The sequence below is a fragment of the Coregonus clupeaformis genome, unplaced genomic scaffold (genome assembly GCF_020615455.1).
Source record: "Coregonus clupeaformis isolate EN_2021a unplaced genomic scaffold, ASM2061545v1 scaf0162, whole genome shotgun sequence".
Lineage (NCBI taxonomy): Eukaryota > Metazoa > Chordata > Actinopteri > Salmoniformes > Salmonidae > Coregonus > Coregonus clupeaformis.
The window spans coordinates 33,158-54,713 of NW_025533617.1; the positions used below are offsets into that span (position 1 = coordinate 33,158).

At 44.6% G+C, this 21,556-nt stretch overlaps 2 non-coding genes across 2 annotated transcripts; both read left to right on the forward strand.

Annotated features, from left to right (window-relative positions):
* On the forward strand, positions 1-191 carry LOC123483882. Its single transcript, XR_006658345.1, has one exon. It is a non-coding gene; the product is annotated as a U2 spliceosomal RNA (small nuclear RNA).
* A 3,545-nt stretch (positions 192-3,736) lies between these two features.
* LOC121563286 lies at positions 3,737-3,920 on the forward strand. Its single transcript, XR_006658346.1, has one exon. It is a non-coding gene; the product is annotated as a U2 spliceosomal RNA (small nuclear RNA).
* The last annotated feature ends 17,636 nt before the right edge of the window (positions 3,921-21,556 follow it).

A 21,556-nucleotide genomic window follows, 5' to 3' on the forward strand; every position in this document is an offset into this window, starting at 1 on the left:
ATCGCTTCTCGGCCTTTTGGCTAAGATCAAGTGTAGTATCTGTTCTTATCAGTTTAATATCTGATACGTCCCCTATCTGGGGACCATATATTAAATTGATTTTTGGAATAGGGAGATGGAATAGGGGCTTGCTCCGTCCACTCCACGCATCGACCTGGTATTGCAGTACCTCCAGGAACGGTACCCCCTGTCAAGGTGGAGTGTTGGCGGGTGCATTCTACAGGGGTTGGTGTCCTATGTGGAAATAGGGATTTAAAAATAGTGGGAAGTTTTTCGGTAGTACACGGGAGGGTTTTAATAGTAGATATTGATTGGAGGGGTAAATGTCTTCGGTTAATTAATGTATATGCACCATCGACACCCAAGGAAAGGAGGGAAATGCTGAACAACCTAGACGCTATTTTTATGACAAACAGACAGGTTATTATGGGGGAGATTTTAATGTGTCATATGACCGAGGGTAATCTGGGAGGGCATCTTGTAAAAAAATCTCATAGAGAAATATAATTTGGTGGATACTTATAGAGTGGCGCATGCAAATGATCCCGGTTTCACCTGGAGAAACAGCAGGGGCGCGAGGAGCCGCAGAGATTATTTGTTTGTTCCGCGTGGACTCGGTGTGTCCTCTGCACGCGTCACTCCGGTTTTTTATTCGGACCACAGTTGCCTGTCTGTGACAGTAGAATTAAAAACAATTGAATTTGGAAAAGGATATTGGAAAATTAATAATGGTATTTTACATGACAAAACATTTGAGACTAGATTTAGGTATTTTTTTCCAGGGCTGTGTAACCATGAAATCCTTTTATTCTACTGTCATAGACTGGTGGGAGAGCACAAAATTAAGAATCAAGATTTTTATTCAGAATTATTGCAAAGATAAAGCACGTAATAAATACAAAGATTTTTATAAGTTGCAGAACGAACTAGAAGATCTGCACATCCAAGGTAATTTGAATGGTGGTGGTTTAGATAAAGACACATTGTGTAACCTGCAGAAAAAGCAGCAGGCCTTTTTTGAAAAGAAAGCTCGAGATTTCATGTTTAAAAGTCAACAAGATAAATGGGATAATGATGAGAAGTGCTCTGCATATTTTTTCAAACAAATTAAGTCACGGGGAAAGAGGAGGACCATTTCGGCTTTATTGAATCAAGACGGGGAGACGGTTGAGGATGGAGATGGCATGCTTGGTGTCGCTACCCAGCATTTTTCTCAGCTATTCCAAAAGCAAACAATTAATTATGAGAAGGGGACTACTTTTTTTAAAATGTGTGGATGTGCAGATACCTTTAGATATTAGAGACCAATTAGAAGGGGAATTGAATTTAGATGAAATATATATGGCACTGAAAGAGCATGAAAGATAACAAAGTACCAGGAGTGGATGGGCTCTCTAAAGAGTTTTACGTAGTTTTTTGGGATTTAATTGGATGTCATCTTTTGGAAGTATTTAGAGTTATTTTTGGTTTGGAGCATATGGGAGGTTCAATGTGCGAGGGGGTAATCTCGCTACTTTACAAAAAGGGGAGACCCCAAGACACTAGCAAATTGGAGACCTTTAACAATGTTGTGTGTAGACTATAAAGTATTAAGTAAAGCCATAACTAATCGTCTGTCTTCTGCCATGGCATATGTTGTTGGTTTAGACCAAACATGTGGTGTGGTAGGGAGAAAGTTAACCTGGAACTTGCAATTGCACAGAGACGTTCAAGCATATTTAGAGGAAAGGCACCTGCCAGCTATACTGTAAATTTGGACCAGGAAAAAGCCTTTGACATGGTAAACCATGAGTTTTTGTTTAGAGTTCTGAAAAATGTGGTTTTGGAAATAATTTTATGAAATGGGTAAAAATTCTTTATAGTAATGTGGGAAGCAGAGTAAATATTAATGGGAATATTGGAAATGTAATCAAGCAATTACGAGGTGTCAGACAGGGGGACCCTCTCTCTGCGCTATTGTATGTTTTATATATTGAACCTTTCGCATGTGCAATTAGGACAAATTACAACATCAAAGGCATTATATTACCTGGAGGGGATATTCTAAAAATTTCACAATACGCAGACGACACCATTTTTATATTTACAAGACGACCTGAGCTTGAAAGAGGTTATCAAAGTCATTGATGAGTTCTCTGTTGCCTCCGGGTCTAGGATTAACAAGAATAAAACAGAAATAAAATATATGGGACAGTGGAAATGGAGATCTGATCAGTTATGTGGTTTGACTGTGTGCACAGGACCAATGGTAGTGCTCGGGATATCTTTCGGAAATCAAATTAAAGATGACATGGTTAATTGGAAAGAAAAACTACTTTCGCTTAATAAAAGATTGGGACTGTGGAAAGTGAGGCGACTATCTTTTAGTGGCAAGGTGTTAGTGCTGAAGGCGGACATTCTGCCTTCATTACTCCACCTTGCATATGTGTTTCCCATGCCGGTGTCTCTAAGGAAAATGTTAATACGTGTACTGTTTAATTTCTTTGGGGGATATGAGTACATCCGGAGAGATCGGATGTACCAGCCTATAGAGGCTGGTGGAAGGGATTTCCTCATATTCCTCTAAAACTAGATGCGTTGTTCTACTCAAACGTTTGTTGTCTTTTGTCGTCTTCTGTACACAAATGTAATATATTAATCAAATTCTGGCTGTCCATACCGTTAAGGTTTATGGTGGAGTGGGATAACAGTAAGCCAAAAGCTGAAATTATCCCATTACATTTTAAGAAAATAGTTGAATGGGCAAGGAAAAACCCAGTCTGCAAAGTAAAAGAAAATGTAATCAACCACAGACTGCTATATGTGAAATTAATAGAAAATTGTTGTCCTAGAGACCGATTACCAATATCACCTTCCACCTGGCTACGGGCACAACTAAAAGGTTTAGACAACAGACTGAAAGATTTTAATTGGCTTGTTTTACACAGACGTCTTCCGGTCCGTTCAACATTATATGATCATAATTTGACCCTGAATAAATTTTGTCCCAGGGACAACTGTTTCGCAATTGAAACAATTCCCCATGTTTTATGGGAATGCTCTTTTGCCCAAATAGTTTGGAAGAAAATTAAAATGGATTTTAATATTTAAAAACATTGATTATGAAGGGGTAGCCAAATTTGAACTAAAACATGTGGAAAAGGTGCAATTATTAGAATTAGTGACTCTGGTGTCCCTTATCAAGACCAAACTTTGGGAGGCCAGATGTGGTGCGGTCAATGACACCCTCAAGTGGTCACCGACGGGATTGGTTAAATTTATAAAACAAGAAATTTGGAAAAAAATACAATTCGAAATAGATAAGTGGGGCATCACATCTGTTAAACATAGATGGAAAGGGATATACCCTTCTTTGTAAATGTTTTTTTTGTAGCCTATATATAGGCCTATGTATAACTGTATTCTGTCATGTAAATTGGAAATGTAGGCAAGCTTTGTAAATATTCGATATACACTGAGGTTTATTCAGAGTTCCCTTTGGTATATGTGTATGATTTTCTTTCTATAATAGTTTTTTATTCCTTTGAAAGATCAGCTTTGGGAGATTGTTAGAGGCAATTGTTTACATGCTTCTCTTGAATGTAGGCCTTTTAGCTGGTCAGGTTCCTCAGAACAGCACTTTGTTAGGAGTTTTGCTATTTTTATACGGTTAAGGTACTGTTTTTGTAAATCCATGTTATGTACAACGTTATGCACTGAATTTGTACTTGTATTTGAATGTGAAATGAAAATAAAAATTATTTTTCCAAAAAAAAAAAAAAAAAAAATCTGTTCTTATCAGTTTAATATCTGATACGTCCCCTATCTGGGGACCATATATTAAATTGATTTTTGGAATAGGGAGATGGAATAGGGGCTTGCTCCGTCCACTCCACGCATCGACCTGGTATTGCAGTACCTCCAGGAACGGTGCACCCCCTGTCGTTGTAAAAAAAAAAGTAGGACAAATCAATTGATTGGTTTAGTGTTCTTTTATTAGGATCATGGTGAAATTACGTTTGAGGTAGTTCATCTCAATGTCAATGTCAATGTCGATGATGACTTGCTAGTGGTGGTCAAGTCAGTCGCCTATTCTAATGACTAAAGTCATGTACTGGTAACGTTATTTGATGTATTTGCCTGAAGTCATTATTCATAGGCCTGCTATTTTCACAAAATTCAAATATATGCCATTGAAATGAAAGCATGGTTTGTTCTTCATCTTCCTGTGTTACAAAGTAACTATGGCTATTTATCCCATTGATACTATTTCTATGATTTCTCACTGCACTTTTTCGAGTGCCAAACTTCATATAGTGTACCAAGACTTATTCCTTCGCTGGAGGCATATGAACATATCATATATACAATACAGTAACTGTCTTACAGCCTAGCCTCAATATGCCCGGTCTTGGAAACTAAGCAAGGTCATGCCTGGTTAGTCCTTGGATGGGAGACTGCCTGGGAAAACCAGGTGCTGGAAGCATTTTTGTCCAGCATGGTGTACTCTTGTACTATTTAACCACGATGTCCGTACTTCCCACAGTTTTTAAAACTACCGAGCGCGACATGGTTCAATGTGCCAATACATTTTATTTATTTATTTATATTTTTGCCGCCATCTTGGAGCTATAATTGGGATCAAGTTTACTGTGCTAATGCAGATACAAAAAAAGATGAATGGAGAGCACTGTATAATAGAGAGCACTGTATAGTAAGGTGAACTTAGTACATGGGAGCCGCCATCTTTATTCATGTCCGCCATTGAATCTGATTATGTCACTAATGTATAATAAGAACTAGAGACTATGTCCAAGATGTCCGATTGTTGTTTTCAACGTAATTTACTGACATTCGCATATGCGGATTCATGGGGCATCTATATCCAGGTTGCATCCGGTTTAGGTTTACAAAGCCCAACTTCACACGCGCACTAGCACGAGAGAGAGACACGCAAGGGAGCAGTGACGACGTCATCACGTCATCCAAAAACATGGCAGACGTCGGATGAATATACCATTTTGATAATCTTCCGCTGTTAGTGAAACAAAATCGGTCTCACCGACAATTATTTATAATAGTTTTATTGTGTTTTGTGCACAAAGGTTTTGACTAAAGTGTCTTAGTAGGAATTTTCAAATCTGACTTTTCTATGTGGCTGTCTATGGAAGTTGTATTTCTGGGCCGGGCAGAAGCAAGACCGTGGGAGCAGTCAAAACTGTGCTTCTATAACAGAACCCTGGCCCCTTGGATTACATAGGCCTACATGTCCAAATACTCATTGTCCAATCAAATCTCACAATAAGACTGTGACCCTGTGGCTATCATTAGGCATATCCCTGGATCGAGCCAGGGTTGAACAGAGTTCAGGCTGGACCCTTTGTCTCTCCTTGGGCGTCTCTTCCTGATTTAATTACAGCATGACGGGGTGGGAGTGAGTGTTTGGGCTTGGGTATGTTTGAGAGATTGATTGTGGACCTGCCATGTCCACAATCAATCTCCAGGTCAAGCCAAGGTGGGCCAGGGTTGAACAGAGTTCAACCTGAACATTTTTATTTTTGCATGACAAAGCTTGGTTGGTCACACCACCATTGTTTCCAAACTGAATACATAGAAGGAGGAGAAGTCAGATTTCAAATTAATTTGTTCAAAACTGTTCAACTATTGTCTTTCTCTCTCTTTGAGTCAACTACTCACCACATTTTACACACTGCAGTGCTAGCTTGCTGTAGCTTGTGCTTTCAGTACTAGATTAATTATCTGATCCTTTGATTGGGTGGACAACATGTCAGTTCATGCTGCAAGAGCTCTGATAGGTTGGAGGATGTCGTCCGGAAGTTGTCATGATTACTGTTTAAGTCTATGTAAGTGGGTGAGAACCACGAGCCTCCTAGGTTTTGTATTGAAGTATTTGTATTTGTATTTATTATGGATCCCCAGTAGCTGCTGCCAAGGCATCAGCTATTCTTCCTAGGGTCCAGCAAAATTAAGGCAGTTATACATTTTAAAAACATTACAATACATTCATAACATATTTCACAATATATTAAGTGTGTGCCCTCAGGCCTCTACTCTACTACCACATATCTATAACACAAAATGTGTATAGTGCGTATGTTATCGTGTGTTTGTATGCATGTGTCCATGTTTGTGTTGCTTCACAGTCCCCGCTGTTCCATAAGGTGTATTTATATCTGTTTTTTAAATCTAATTTTACTGCTGGCATGAGTTACCTGATGTGGAATAGAGTTCCATGTAGCCATGGCTCTATGTAGTACTGTGCGCCTCCCATAGTCTGTTCTTGACTTGGGGACTGTGAAGAGACCTCTGGTGGCATGTCTTGTGGGGTATGCATGGGTGTCCGAGCTGTGTGCCAGTAGTTCAAACAGACAGCTCGGTGCATTCAACATGTCAACACCTCTCACAAATACAAGTAGTGATGAAGTCAATCTCTCCTCCACTTTGAGCCAGGAGAGATTGACATATTCATGTTAGCTCTCTGTGTACATCCAAGGGCCAGCCGTGCTGCCCTGTTCTGAGCCAATTGCAATTTTCCTAAGTCCCTCTTTGTGGCACCTGACCACACGACTGAACAGTAGTCCAGGTGCGACAAAACTAGGGCCTGTAGGACCTGCCTTGTTGATAGTGGTGTTAAGAAGGCAGAGCAGCGCTTTATTATAGACAGATTTCTCCCCATCCTAGCTACTGTTGTATCAATATGTTTTGACTATGACAGTTTACAATCCAGGGTTACTCCAAGCAATTTAGTCTCCTCAACTTGCTCAATTTCCACATGATTCATTACAATATTTAGTTGAGGTTCAAGGTTTAGTGAATGATTTGTCCCAAATACAATGCGTTTAGTTTTTGAAATATTTAGGACTAACTTATTCCTTGCCACCCACTCTGAAACTAACTGCAGCTCTTTGTTAAGTGTTGCAGTCATTTCAGTCGCTGTAGTAGCTGACATGTATAGTGTTGAGTCCTCCACATACAGTGGGGAGAACAAGTATTTGATACACTGCCGATTTTGCAGGTTTTCCTACTTACAAAGCATGTAGATGTCTGTAATTTTTATCATAGGTACACTTCAACTGTGAGAGACGGAATCTAAAACAAAATCCAGAAAATCACATTGAATGATTTTTAAGTAATTAATTTGCATTTTATTGCATGACATAAGTATTTGATCACCTACCAACCAGTAAGAATTACGGCTCTCACAGACTGTTAGTTTTTCTTTAAGAAGCCCTCCTGTTCTCCACTCATTACCTGTATTAACTGCACCTGTTTGAACTCGTTACCTGTATAAAAGACACCTGTCCACACACTCAATCAAACAGACTCCAACCTCTCCACAATGGCCAAGACCAGAGAGCTGTGTAAGGACATCAGGGATAAAATTGTAGACCTGCACAAGGCTGGGATGGGCTACAGGACAATAGGCAAGCAGCTTGGTGAGAAGGCAACATCTGTTGGCGCAATTATTAGAAAATGGAAGAAGTTCAAGATGACGGTCAATCACCCTCGGTCTGGGGCTCCATGCAAGATCTCACCTCGTGGGGCATCAATGATCATGAGGAAGGTGAGGGATCAGCCCAGAACTACACGGCAGGACCTGGTCAATGACCTGAAGAGACCTGGGACCACAGTCTCAAAGAAAATCATTAGTAACACACTACGCCGTCATGGATTAAAATCCTGCAGCGCACGCAAGGTCCCCCTGCTCAAGCCAACGCATTTCCAGGCCCGTCTGAAGTTTGCCAATGACCATTTGGATGATCCAGAGGAGGAATGGGAGAAGGTAATGTGGTCTGATGAGACAAAAATAGAGCTTTTTGGTCTAAACTCCACTCGCCGTGTTTGGAAGAAGAAGAAGGATGAGTACAACCCCAAGAACACCATCCCAACCGTGAAGCATGGAGGTGGAAACATCATTCTTTGGGGATGCTTTTCTGCAAAGGGGACAGGACGACTGCACCGTATTGAGGGGAGGATGGATGGGGCCATGTATCGCAAGATCTTGGCCAACAACCTCCTTCCCTCAGTAAGAGCATTGAAGATGGGTCGTGGCTGGGTCTTCCAGCATGACAACGACCTGAAACACACAGCCAGGGCAACTAAGGAGTGGCTCCGTAAGACGCATCTCAAGATCCTGGAGTGGCCTAGCCAGTCTCCAGACTTGAACCCAATAGAAAGTCTTTGGCGGGAGCTGAAAGTCCGTATTGCCCAGCGACAGCCCCGAAACCTGAAGGATCTGGAGAAGGTCTGTATGGAGGAGTGGGCCAAAATCCCTGCTGCAGTGTGTGCAAACCTGGTCAAGACCTACAGGAAACGTATGATCTCTGTAATTGCAAACAAAGGTTTCTGTACCAAATATTAAGTTCTGCTTTTCTGATGTATCAAATACTTATGTCATGCAATAAAATGCAAATTAATTACTTAAAAATCATACAATGTGGTTTTCTGGATTTTGTTTTAGATTCCGTCTCTCACAGTTGAAGTGTACCTATGATAAAAATTACAGACATCTACATGCTTTGTAAGTAGGAAAACCTGCAAAATCGGCAGTGTATCAAATACTTGTTCTCCCCACTGTACATACTCAAAGCCAGTGGCATGTCGTTAGTACCCAGAGGAGGACGGAAACTAGCTGTCCTCCGGTCAACACAATGGTGCTACCCCAGAGAGTGCTGTTGAGGCTACTGTAGACCTTCATTGCAAAATAGTGTGTTTTAATCAATTATTTGGTGACGTGATCGGATTGAACCCCGTCCTATAACAGAGTAACCACCAACTCGATGAGAACAAAACACCGGACACCATTGTTCTAATGCGAAAACCTTTATTAATCATATTCATATATTCTTCTTTATAATAACTTTATTTATTTAATTGCAGTTACCCTTCTCTTCCATATATTTGCTTAATGTTTGGTATCTGTTATGAAATGTATATCTACATTGGTGGTACATAAACACAGGCCTTTCTACAGTATTAACAGTAAAGCTCATCGCTCCTCCTCCTCTTTCGCCTCCTCCTCGCAACTCATGATGGAGGACTAGAATAACCTCATCAGGCCTTATCAATCAATCAACCAATCAATTAAGCAATCAATCAATTATTATACATGACCCTCTCCACACGTAGTACCTTGTACGTCCCCATAATGAATGATGGACACACGCTGAGAGAGAGAGAACATGAGAAAACAACAGTTTCGTGGCAAGGTCAACCCCCCTCCAACCTTTTTTAAATGGAAAAAGTATGGATTTCAGCAATCAAAGAAAGGCACGCAACTACAGAGGACAAACATAGGTGCATGGTAAGGGTTAAATAATTTACATTTTTAGACTTATCGACTGACAGCGACTCGATGTAGTCGGAGATACTGTCCATATGCTCTCATCGCCAGTCCAAATCAATCAAATCAAAATCAAATCAAATTCTATTTGTCACATGCGCCGAATACAACAGGTGTAGGCCTTACTGTGAAATGCTTACTTACAAGCCCTTAACCAACAATGCAGTTAAGACCGGTACCAAGTCAATGTGCGGGGGTACTGGTTAGTCGAGGTAATTTGTACATGTAGGTAGGGGTAAAGTGACCATGCATAGATAATAAACAGCGAGTAGCAGCAGTGTAAAAACAAAGGGGTGGGGGTCAATGCAAATAGTCCGGGTGGCCATTTGATTAATTGTCCAGCAGTCTTATGGCTTGGGGGTAGAAACTGTTAAGGAGTCTTTTGGACCTAGACTTGGTGCTCCGGTACCGCTTGCCGTGCGATAGCAGAGAGAATAGTCTATGACTTGGGTGACTGGAGTCTTTGACCATTTTTTGGGCCTTCCTCTGACACCGCCTAATATATAGGTCCTGGATGGCAGGAAGCTTGGCCCCAGTGATGTACTGGGCCGTACGCACTACCCTCTGAAGCGCCTTACGGTCGGATGCCGAGCATTTGCCATACCAGGCGGTGATGCAACCGGTCAGGATGCTCTCGATGGTGCAGCTGTATAACTTTTTGAGGGGGAAAAGGCTTTATAGTGCCCTCTTCACGACTTTCTTGGTGTGTTTGGACCATGATAGTTTGTTGGTGATGTGGACACGAAGGAACTTGAAACTCCCGACCCGCTCCACTAAAGCCCCGTCGATGTGAATGGGGGCATGTTCTGCCCTCCTTTTCCTGTAGTCCACAATCAGCTCCTTTGTCTTGCTCACGTTGAGGGATAGGTTGTTGTCCTGGCACGACACTGCCACCTCCTCCCTATAGGCTGTCTCATCGTTGTCGGTTGATCAGGCCTACCACTGTTGTGTCGTCAGCAACCTTAATGATGGTGTTGGAGTTGTGCTTGGCCACGCAGTCGTGGGTGAACAGGGAGTACAGCAGGGGACTAAGCACGCACCCCTGAGGGGCCCCCGTGTTGAGGATCAGCGTGGCAGATGTGTTGTTGCCTACCCTTACCACCTGGGGGCGGCCCGTCAGGAAGTCCATGATCTAGTTGCAGAGGGAGGTGTTTAGTCCCAGGGTCCTTAGCTTAGTGATGAGCTTTGTGGGCACTATGGTGTTGAACGCTGAGCTGTAGACAATGAACAGCATTCTCACATAGGTGTTCCTTTTGTCCAGGTGGGAAAGGGCAGTGTGGAGTGCGATTGAGATTGCGTCATCTGTGGATTTGTTGGGGCGGTATGCGAATTGGAGTGGGATTTCCGGGATGATGGTGTTGATGTGGGCCATGACCAGCCTTTCAAAGCACTTCATGGCTACCGACGTGAGTGCTACGTTGCGGTAGTCATTTAGGCAGGTTACCTTCGCTTTCTTGGGCACAGGGACTATGGTGGTCTGCTTGAAACATGTAGTATTACAGACTCGGCCAGGGACAGGTTGAAAATGTCAGTGAAGACACTTGCCAGTTGGTCCGCGCATGCTCTGAGTACACGTCCTGGTAATCCGTCTGGCCCCGCAGCCTTGTGAATGTTGACCTATTTAAAAGTCTTGCTCACATCGGCTACGGAGAGCATGATCACAGTCGTCCAGAACAGCTGGTGCTCTCATGCATGCTTCAGTTTAGCTTGCCTCGAAACGAGCATAAAAAGCATTTAGCCCGTCTGGTAGGCTTGCGTCACTGGGCAGCTCGCGGCTGGGTGACTGAGGTGGTATACTCCTCAATGCCATTGGATGAATCCCGGAACATATTCCAGTCTGTGCTAGCAAAACCGTCCTGTAGCGTAGCATCCGCATCGTCCGACCACTTTCCGTATTGAGCGAGTCACTGGTACTTCCTGCTTTAATTTTTGCTTGTAAGCAGGAGGATAGAATCGTGGTCAGATTTGCGAAATGGAGGGCGAGTGAGAGCTTTGTATGCATCTCTGCATGTGGAGGAAAGGCGTTCTAGAGATTTTTTCCCCCCTCTGGTTGCACATGTGACATGCTGGTAGAAATGAGTTAAAATGGATTTAAGTTTGCCTGCATTAAAGTCCCCGTTCACTAGGAGCGCTGCTTCTGGATGAGCGTTTTCCTGTTTGCTTACGGCCTTATACAGCTCGTTGAGTGCGGTCTTAGTGCCAGCATCGGTTTGTGGTGGTAAATAGACAGCTACGAATAATATAGGTGAGAACTGTCTTGGTAGATAGTGTGGTCTACAGCTTATCATAAGGTACTCTACCTCAGGCGAGCAATACCTCCAGACTTCCTTAATATTAGACATCGCGCACCAGCAGTTATTGACAAATAGACACACACCACCACCCCTCGTCTTACCAGACGTAGCTTCTCTGTCCGGCCGATGCGATGGAAAACCCAGCCAGCTCTATGTTATCCGTGTCGTCGTTGGTAGGTTAGTCTTAATCGTAGATCGTCCAGTTTGTTTTCCAATGATTGCACGTTGGCCAATAATACCGAGGGTAGCTCGTCTGCAAATTCTGACAAGGCACCAATAGAACGGTAGTGGAGGTTTACTCACTGGCCTATGAATTCTCAGAAGGCAGCCCGACCTCCGACCCCCGCCCTCCTACCCCTTCTCCTCCATCTTTTCTTCACGCTGATGACGGTGGTTTGGGCCTTGTCTCGACAAAGCAGTATATCCTTCGCGTCGGACTCATTAAAGAAAAAATCTTCGTCCAGTTCGAGGTGAGTAATCGCTGTTCTGATGTCCAGAAGGTCTTTATTGTCATAAGAGACGGTAGCAGCAACATTATGTACGAAATGAGTTACAAACAATGCGAAAAATAAATAAATAACAGCACAGTTGGTTAGGAGCCCGTAAAACGGCAGCCATCCCCTCCGGCGCCATTATGAATCTCCATTAAGTATCATCGTTATTGGATGGACTGGTGGGAATGAATGAATTAGCCATTTTCAACTCATGGCTTCAGATCAACGTCGATGCTTAATCAATCGTTAATTTGAATGAAGACGTGGGCGGGTCATTGTATTGTGGTCGGTGAATGGTTTATAAAGTCAGCCCCAATTCTGATCTTTTTCCACTAATTGGTCTTTTGACCAATCAGATCATGCTCTTTCAACAATAATTGGGCAAAAGATCTGCCACATTCACATTGATTAACAATCACATTAATTGCTAATATTATACATTTTATTGTGTTTATTCCTCAAAGAAATAACAGGATAGAGGCCAAACTAGCTAGCTAATAAGAAGAATGTAACTCATAATAGCACATTGCATAAATGATTGAACACAACATACAATCATTAATTACCAAATACATAACATCGTCCTACGCAGAGGTGTCGTGCCCATAGGGCGGGGGTCACCAACCGGTCGATATCCAACGCATTCCTAGTTGATCACCAAACATTTCTGTAAAAATCCTAACCATAAAGCCTTGCGTTCCTGTTTTTGTCATTCGGTTCGCGCCATAGACTGTAACATAGGATTTCCACCACTTCTGAAATTGCCAGACGAAGTTCCACCCCCCCCATTCCTTTTTTTTTAACGGGAGCGCCGTGGAGGGGATTGTGGGAAGATGAGTGGCGCAAACCCTGCTAGCAGAGCGATAGGAAAAAGTTTAAATTTGCTCTACTTTTATGCAAATTGACACACGGCCACCGCTGCCGTTAACCAATCAGGTGAGGAGCAGATGTTTGCTTGAAAATCTTCCGTTCATGAAACATAGTCCTGCTTGTCATTAGTCCCGGGCCAGCACAACCCAAAAAAGATGGAGGAAAGCCAAATCATCGCTCTGTCTGGTTTTCCAATTCTATATGAAATACAGAGACAAAATCATAAGGCCTGAATAGAGAGATTGTTGGTGTTGATGGTGGGTGAATTGAGATTTGCACAACAACGTTTGCGTGTGCTGCTAGCTAGCTATGAACATCAAACAACCTAAACCTTAAAAATGTGATCAAAGCCACCATTTGTGAACGTGTTGAGAAACTTAAATTGTGAAATTTGCCACCCAAAGAATAGAAATGACCAGTAACACCCATTATAACATTATAAATGATACAGTAAGCGTGAATTTGCCATGTAATATGCTACCAATTGGATTATGGTATCTTAACATTATGATTCTTATATATTATAGTTTATGGCTCTTTCATAATACTGGTGTCATGGCATTGATGATTGTAGCTCACTTCCTGTGAGCTGTCTTCGGTCCTTTGTACAAAAACGGGGTGAGTCCTTATCAAAAAAGCCTCCTCCTGCTCTTCCTGAATCGACTCTGTACCCCTAGGCTCTGCAGTGCTGTCAGGCCGTGGCCGCCGGGACCTTGGGTGTTGTGGGGGACCCTTCGCCTGGGGTCGAGGCCCCCTGTCGTTCGTACCACCCCAGGGCTTCCGTGGCTACGAAAGCCAGTGCCTGGGGGGTGGTCTCTACCTGTTTCCCCACCAGCAGGTTGCGGGAGGACCACAGTGCATCCTTCAGACACGTGAGGGTGGGCCAGAGTTGTGTGAAGGCCTTTGGTTGAATAGGCCTTCGGCCCACCCCATACAGCACGAGCTGGGGCGTTAGGTCCTCCCCTGCTGGCAGGCGTGGGGAGATCAGGGGGCCTGCTTCCTTCCACAGGTCCCGTGCGGCTCTGCACTCCCAGAGCAAGTGCCTCACCGACTCTTCTTGGCCGCAGCCTGGTCGGGGGCACGCGGATGTCCTCGCCATGCCCCGGGAGTGCATAACGGCCCTGACCGGGAGGATCTCATGGGCGACCATCCAGGACAGGTCACGGTGCCAATTCAGCAGAGCAGGATGGGCCACGTTGCGCCAAACCGTTGAGGGCTCGCCTAATGCAAGCCCGCGCACTGGACACACTGGCTCCCGTTCCTGCACAAGAGAGAGAAGAGAGCGGTGTTTAGTTAAAACTGTGACAGGCTCTTTTTCCAGTTTAAAATGTCTTAAAAACTTTTGGAGCTGTACATAGTGTGTGGGGAGCAGGAAAGAGACTGGGGCTCGCAGGTCAACTGGGATCAGCCTCAGAGACCTGAGGTAAGACCCCAGACAGAACCGTGCGAGGGCCTGGGTCTTGTTTCTGACCGGGGAGTTGGCAAGAGTGAGATGTAACGCTGTGTAGCGGCTGCCCAGGAACAAGTAGAGGTCAGGCAAGCCTTTACCCCCCTTGAGCCTGGGCCTCTTCACCACCTCCCTCCTCAGCCTCTCCCACTTGCTTCCCCACAGAAAATAAAAAAGCATCCGGTCCAGAGCTAATAATGTTTTCCTAGGGGGGATAAAAACAGAACTGATTAATAAAAGGACAGGTAAAATCACAGCCTTGATGATTAAAACCTTGCCCTCAAAAGTCAGTCGTCTCAGTCCCCAAAAACCCAGTCTCTGTCTAACAGTCGCTAAAATCCCGGTCCAATTGCCACTACCACCTCCCTCTCTGTCAAACTTTACCCCCAGAACCCGTATGTCAGTCATTTTTACTGTCAGTGGTAGTCCTGTCAAGTCTGAGTCTGCCCACGGTCCGAAAAATTGGGCCTCCGTCTTGGTTCTGTTCAGTCTCGCCCCAGAGGCTCGTCCGTACCAGTCAGTCCTGTCCAGGGTCCTGTCAACGGATAAAAGGTCAGTGCATAAAATGTTAACGTCGTCCATGTAAAAAACGCACTTGGCGGTCATCCCCCCACTCCCCGGGATACCCACCCCACTGATCCGTTGGTCCCTTCTCAAGACCTGTGCCAGTGGTTCTATGCAGGCCACAAACAGGAGGGGAGATAATGGACATCCCTGACGGACGCCGCAGTGTACTCCCACTGCTCTTGACAAATGCCCATTTACAAGGATTCTGCTGGTGATGTCCCCATACAGCAATCCCACCCAAGCTAGAAACCTTTCAGGGAATCCCATTTTTTGCAGTACCTTGAAGAGGTACTGGTGCGAGACCCGATCAAAAGCTTTCTCAAAATCTAAATTTAGGACTATAAGCCGCATGTTTCTGTCTCTCGCATAACAGATGGCATCTCTGATCAGTACTAGGCTGTCCGTGATCTTCCTTCCCGGGATGGCACAGGCTTGATCCGGGTGGATCACCTCCCCTAAAACAGAAGACATTCTGAGTGTTAAAACCTTGGTAAAAAGTTTACAATCAAAGTTTAAAAGGGTGATCGGTCGCCAGTTCCTAAGGTCAGTCCTGTAATTTTTTTTGTGTAAAAGGGTCACGATTCCTGTTCTAAAACTGTCGGGTAGTCTGTCCAGTTGTTCAAAGTCAGTAAAAACAGTCAGAAGTTCGTCGGCTAAAACATCCCAAAAGGTTAGATAAAACTCCAAAGGGAGGCCGTCCTCCCCCGGTGATTTACCCCTCTTAAAATGTCTCAGTCCTTTGTCAAGTTCGGTCATCGTCAGGTCTTTTGTTAGGTCGTCTGTGTTTGGTATAGTCCTGTCGATGTATGTTAAAACCTCCTCCATTGTTTCCTCACACACATCTTTAAAACCAAACAATTCCCCATAAAAACCCTCGACTACTTTTTTAATTAATACCTGCCGGGGCGGCAGGTAGCTTAGTGGTTAAGAGCGTTGTGCCAGTAACCGAAAGGTCGCTGGTTCTAATCCCCGAGCCGACTAGGTGAAAAATCTGTCGATGTGCCCTTGAGCAAGGCACTTAACCCTAATTGCTCCTGTAAGTCGCTCTGGATAAGAGCGTCTGCTAAATGACCAATTATAATTACAATTATAATTATAAATTAATTCCCTCTGTGTCTGTTTTTAAAAACCCATCTTTATCTTTTAAACCCGTCATAACCCTACCCTTACTGACTATCTTTTTAAAAAAGTACCTGGTACATTTTGCCCCCTCTTCTAATTCCCTTTCTTTACTTCTTAAAATAACCCCCTTGCTCTTCTGTTCTGCTAAAAATGCCATCTCTTTCTTAACGTCTTTGATTTCTTGGTTAAAATCAAAACCCTGTTGGTTTAGATTAAAATACCGTTCCAGTCGCTTCTGCAGTCCCAACATGCATCTATCTTTTTCTTTACTTTTTCTCTTTCCTCTCTCTCTAAAGAAGGTCCTCGTCTTACCCTTCACCATTTCCCACCACTGTGCTCGTGTGTCGAAGAAGTCCTGTAGCGTCTGCCACTGGCTGAACTGCTCCCTGTACTGGCTAACTACTCTATCATCTTCTAAAAGGGAGCAGTTCAGTTTCCAGGGCCCTCTTCCTACAGTCACACCCGAAGTTAGTGAAAGGGTGCACGTCAGCATTACGTGATCTGAGAAGAAAGCAGGGGTTATTCTAGCATCAGTTGGCGGGCAGTCGCGGGTAAACAGATAGTCAATGCGAGAGGCTCTGGTGCCGTCACCACTGGTCCAGGTGAAGCCCTCCTCTCTTGGATGCAGGGTTTTAAAACAGTCAGTTAGCTTAAAATCCCTGCACAACCCTTGCAATAAAACACTAGACCTATCTACCTTAAAATCTTCTCCCGCTCCTCTCCTGTCTGCTCTACTTAAAACACAGTTAAAATCCCCACCCACCACTAGAGGATCCCTCCCCAGCATGTGGGACTGCAGGTCTTCTAAAAGCGCGCACCGGTCGTGTTTGTTATTAAGACCATATACATTTAGCACGTTAAAATCCCTCCCCATAAAAGTACAGTTGGCTAAAAGAGCACTTCCCCCAACCACCACTGTGCTCCCCTTCACCACCACCTGTGGGGTCTTAAATAAATTGGCAACACCATCGTTTCGGTTAAAATTGGATCCACTCCAAATGGAGGGCCCATGCTGCCACTTCTCCTCCCATTTACTGTAAGAGGTTAAAAAGGGTAGACCACACTCCTGTAATAAAAACACATCTGAATTAAAACTTTCTAAAAAGGATAAAACAGATTGTGCTCTTAAATCGGTCTCGATACTCCTTACATTTATGGTGGTGATGTTAAAAGCCATAAAAGAGGTTAGTAAAAACAGTGCTAAAAGGAAAGAAAGAAGGCGTTAGAACAGTTTAAAAGGGGTTATTTTACAGAATCTTTCTCTCTCTCCCTACGGGGTAAGGGGGGGCGGTAGGGAGAGGAGGTAAAAACAGGGTTTAAAAACGAGTCTTGGTTAGGAGAGTTGGATGGGAAGACCCTGGACTCATCCTCCCCCTGGGAGCTCTCCCACTCTAACTTTCCTTTTTTCTCCTCGCCCTGTTCGGGGTCGGAGAGCTCCTCGGCGTTTCTCTTCCGTAGGGGAAGGTGTTCGCCCAGGGTCTCTCCCACCTCTCCCACACTCTCCTCACTTGACAGTGTCGTTTCCGACACTGTCATCATACTGTCTGACCCACTTGGGGAGCTCTCACTCACCATCTCTCCAGAGCCGTCTTTCTCGGCCCTTTCTCCTTCAGGGGTCACATCAATCTGGGGCAGGGGGATTGGGGAGGGGGGGAGGGGTTCCTCCCCTCCCACTTCTTCCACCACTGCGCCTTCCGCGCCCTCCACCTTCTCTACCACTTCCTCCACTACTGCCACCACTTCCTCAACAACCGCCACCACCTCCTCCACTACCGCCACCACCACCTCCTCCGCTACCGCCACCACCACCACCTCCTCTACCACCTCCTCCACTACCGCTACCTTGGCAACTGCCGCTTCCTTCTTCTGGCGCTCGGAAGCCCGGTCCGCAGCCGCCGCCTCCATCCTTCCAGCCCTGACCTTATTGGCCCAGGAGGAGGGGCAGCTGCGGATGAGGTGGGACCGCTCGCCACAGAGGTTGCACGACCTTCCGTTTGTGCAATCCTCGTAGCGGTGGCCCACCTCCCGGCACTTCATGCTGACCACCTTGTCACAGGCGTCTGCTAGGTGGCCATGTTCACCACACTTACGGCACAGCTTGGGCTGGTCCTGGTAGTGAACATGGCCCCTGTTCTCTCCGAGGACTATGGTGGATGGGATGGCTTTCAACCCACCATAGCCCCCGGGATCCTCCCTCTGCTGGACAGTGACCCTCCAGGCCCCTGTCCATATCCCATTGGGATCCTTCACCTGGGTCAGGGGCCCCTTCACCTTGCAGTACCTGCCCAGCCATACTGTAACGTCCTCCGGTTGTACCATCTCATTATACATACGGACAATAACAGTTTTGATGCTATTGTCCGTCAGCTTGATCACCTCAAACATTTCTGCCAGGGATCCCTGCTTGTTCTGGAGTTTCCCCCAGAACTCCCTCAAGAAGCTGGCGCTGACATCAAAGCCCTTCCCATACGGGAGGGTTAAAATGCAGTTCACCTGCGCAGGAATGAAACGGAGTTCCTTTTGGAGGAATTTTCTGGAGAAATCCAACCGGGATAACTCCATAATTTTTCCTCCCTTCTCCTTTAAAAGGAGGCGCACGGCGTGGTGCCTCCGCATGCCAGCCTGTGCTGCTGACATGATGGAGGCCCACTCCCTTTAACCCAACACCAGTGATAAAAAAAAGACACAATAAAATAGTGGGGGAGGCTGGCAGGCCCAGCTATGCTAAGCTAACAGGGCCTACCAATTCCCGGGACACAAAACAAACTACCTAGCACAGCACCCAACTAAACTTATCAACAATAGGGAAAGACTGTGGGGGGAAGGGGTTTAAACTAAACACAAAAGGACACGAGGGGAGGATGGGAAAAATAATAAAAAACACACCAAACAAACAAATTTACAGGGGCTAGGAGGCTAGCAGGCCGCACTAGCAAGTCAGACTAAACTAACAAGCTAGCAGGCCGGGTGCTAAAACCTCCCAGTTGACAAAACAAACAAACAAACAAGCAAACAAGAGGGAATCTTAAATGGGGTAAATAACTAGGGAAACAATATGGATGGAGTGAGGGGACACAGGACAAACAAACAATTAATCAAAAAATTAATCAAAATTGAGGGGCGAGGAGGCTAGCAGGCCTCACCAGCAGGCCAGACTGAGCTAACCAGCTAGCAGGCCGGCCAGCCAACAAAATGCCCCCCAAGTGAAAACAACAGGCAACAAACAAAAACCAAGACAAGGGAAAGTTCAGGGGATGGAAATACAATTTGAGAGGGTATGGATGGGTTACAGGGGGGATACAAGACGAACAGAAAGGAACAAACAATGCTTGCCAAGCCTAAGGGGCGAGGAGGCTAGCAGGCCAGCCAAGCTAAAAGCTAGACAGGCCGGCTAGCCAGCAAGCCAACCAAGCTAGCAAACACTAAACACAAACAGAAAACAAGGGGGTAAAACTAAAGGGAAACTAGGGCTACAAGAGGATGGGAAAACACAAAGAACAAAAAATAAAAATAACAAAAACAACAATGGGCAAACACAAAACAGATAATATTTTTTTGATTTTTTGAAGTAAACACAAAACACACAACACCAACAACAAGCTAACACAAAGAAAAGCAAGAGATAAATAAGGAAAACAACTTAACTCACCCAACAGGTCCACCACCAAACCACCACCTAACCCGGGACAAAACAATAGTGAAACAGGAAAAATAAAAAATAAACTTTTGACAACACAAGCACAACAACAAAAGCACAAATTCTCTGCCCTCCGGCCTCCTGACCACCTCTCTGTATGCCAGCCTGGTGAATGAGTCACCAGGCTGTCCCCGAACCCACTCGCCAAGTTTTCGGGGGCTGTGGGGAAAAAGTCACAGACAGACAGACAGATGTTTTTTTTAGGAAAATTAGAAGAAAAGTGTTTAGTAAAAAATGTATAAGTAAAAGCAGGCAATAACGAAATGTACTGAATAAGACTCACATTCCTTTCCATCTTTTACCCAGATTTTAGCAGAGAAGCAGAGAAGCATATGTAGTTTCAAAAAAACAAAACACCAGTCAGGATATAGACAGCTCAAAAGATATGCAGAAAAAAAAAATATATATATATATCACACAGTGGGGGAAAAAAGTATTTAGTCATTTACCAATTGTGCAAGTTCTCCCACTTAAAAAGATGAGAGAGGCATGTAATTTTCATCATAGGTACACGTCAACTATGACAGCCAATTGATGGGAAAAAAATCCAGAAAATCACATTGTAGGATTTTTAAGGAATTTATTTGCAAATGATGGTGGAAAATAAGTATTTGGTCACCTACAAACAAGCAAGATTTCTGGCTCTCACAGACCTGTAACTACTTCTTTAAGAGGCTCCTCTGTCCTCCACTCGTTACCTGTATTAATGGCACCTGTTTGAACTTGTTATCAGTATAAAAGACACCTGTCCACAACCTCAAACAGTCACACTCCAAACTCCACTATGGCCAAGACCAAAGAGCTGTCAAAGGACACCAGAAACAAAATTGTAGAACTGCACCAGGCTGGGAAGACTGAATCTGCAATAGGTAAGCAGCTTGGTTTGAAGAAATCAACTGTGGGAGCAATTATTAGGAAATTGAAGACATACAAGACCACTGATAATCTCCCTCGATCTGGGGGCTCCACGCAAGATCTCACCCCGTGGGGTCAAAATGATCACAAGAACGGTGAGCAAAAATCCCAGAACCACACGGGGGGACCTAGTGAATGACCTGCAGAGAGCTGGGACCAAAGTAACAAAGCCTACCATCAGTAACACACTACGCCGCCAGGGACTGAAATCCTGCAGTGCCAGACGTGTCCCCCTGCTTAAGCCAGTACATGTCCAGGCCCGTCTGAAGTTTGCTAGAGTGCATTTGGATGATCCAGAAGAGGATTGGGAGAATGTCATATGGTCAGATGAAACCAAAATAGAACTTTTTGGTAAAAACTCAACTCATCGTGTTTGGAGGACAAAGAATGCTGAGTTGCATCCAAAGAACACCATACCTACTGTGAAGCATGGGGGGTGGAAACATCATGCTTTGGGGCTGTTTTTCTGCAAAGGGACCAGGACGACTGATCCGTGTAAAGGAAAGAATGAATGGGGCCATGTATCGTGAGATTTTGAGTGAAAACCTCCTTCCATCAGCAAGGGCATTGAAGATGAAACGTGGTTGGGTCTTTCAGCATGACAATGATCCCAAACACACCGGCCGGGCAACGAAGGAGTGGCTTCGTAAGAAGCATTTCAAGGTCCTGGAGTGGCCTAGCCAGTCTCCAGATCTCAGCCCCATAGAAAATCTTTGGAGGGAGTTAAAAGTCTGTGTTGCCCAGCGACAGCCCCAAAACATCACTGCTCTAGAGGAGATCTGCATGGAGGAATGGGCCAAAATACCA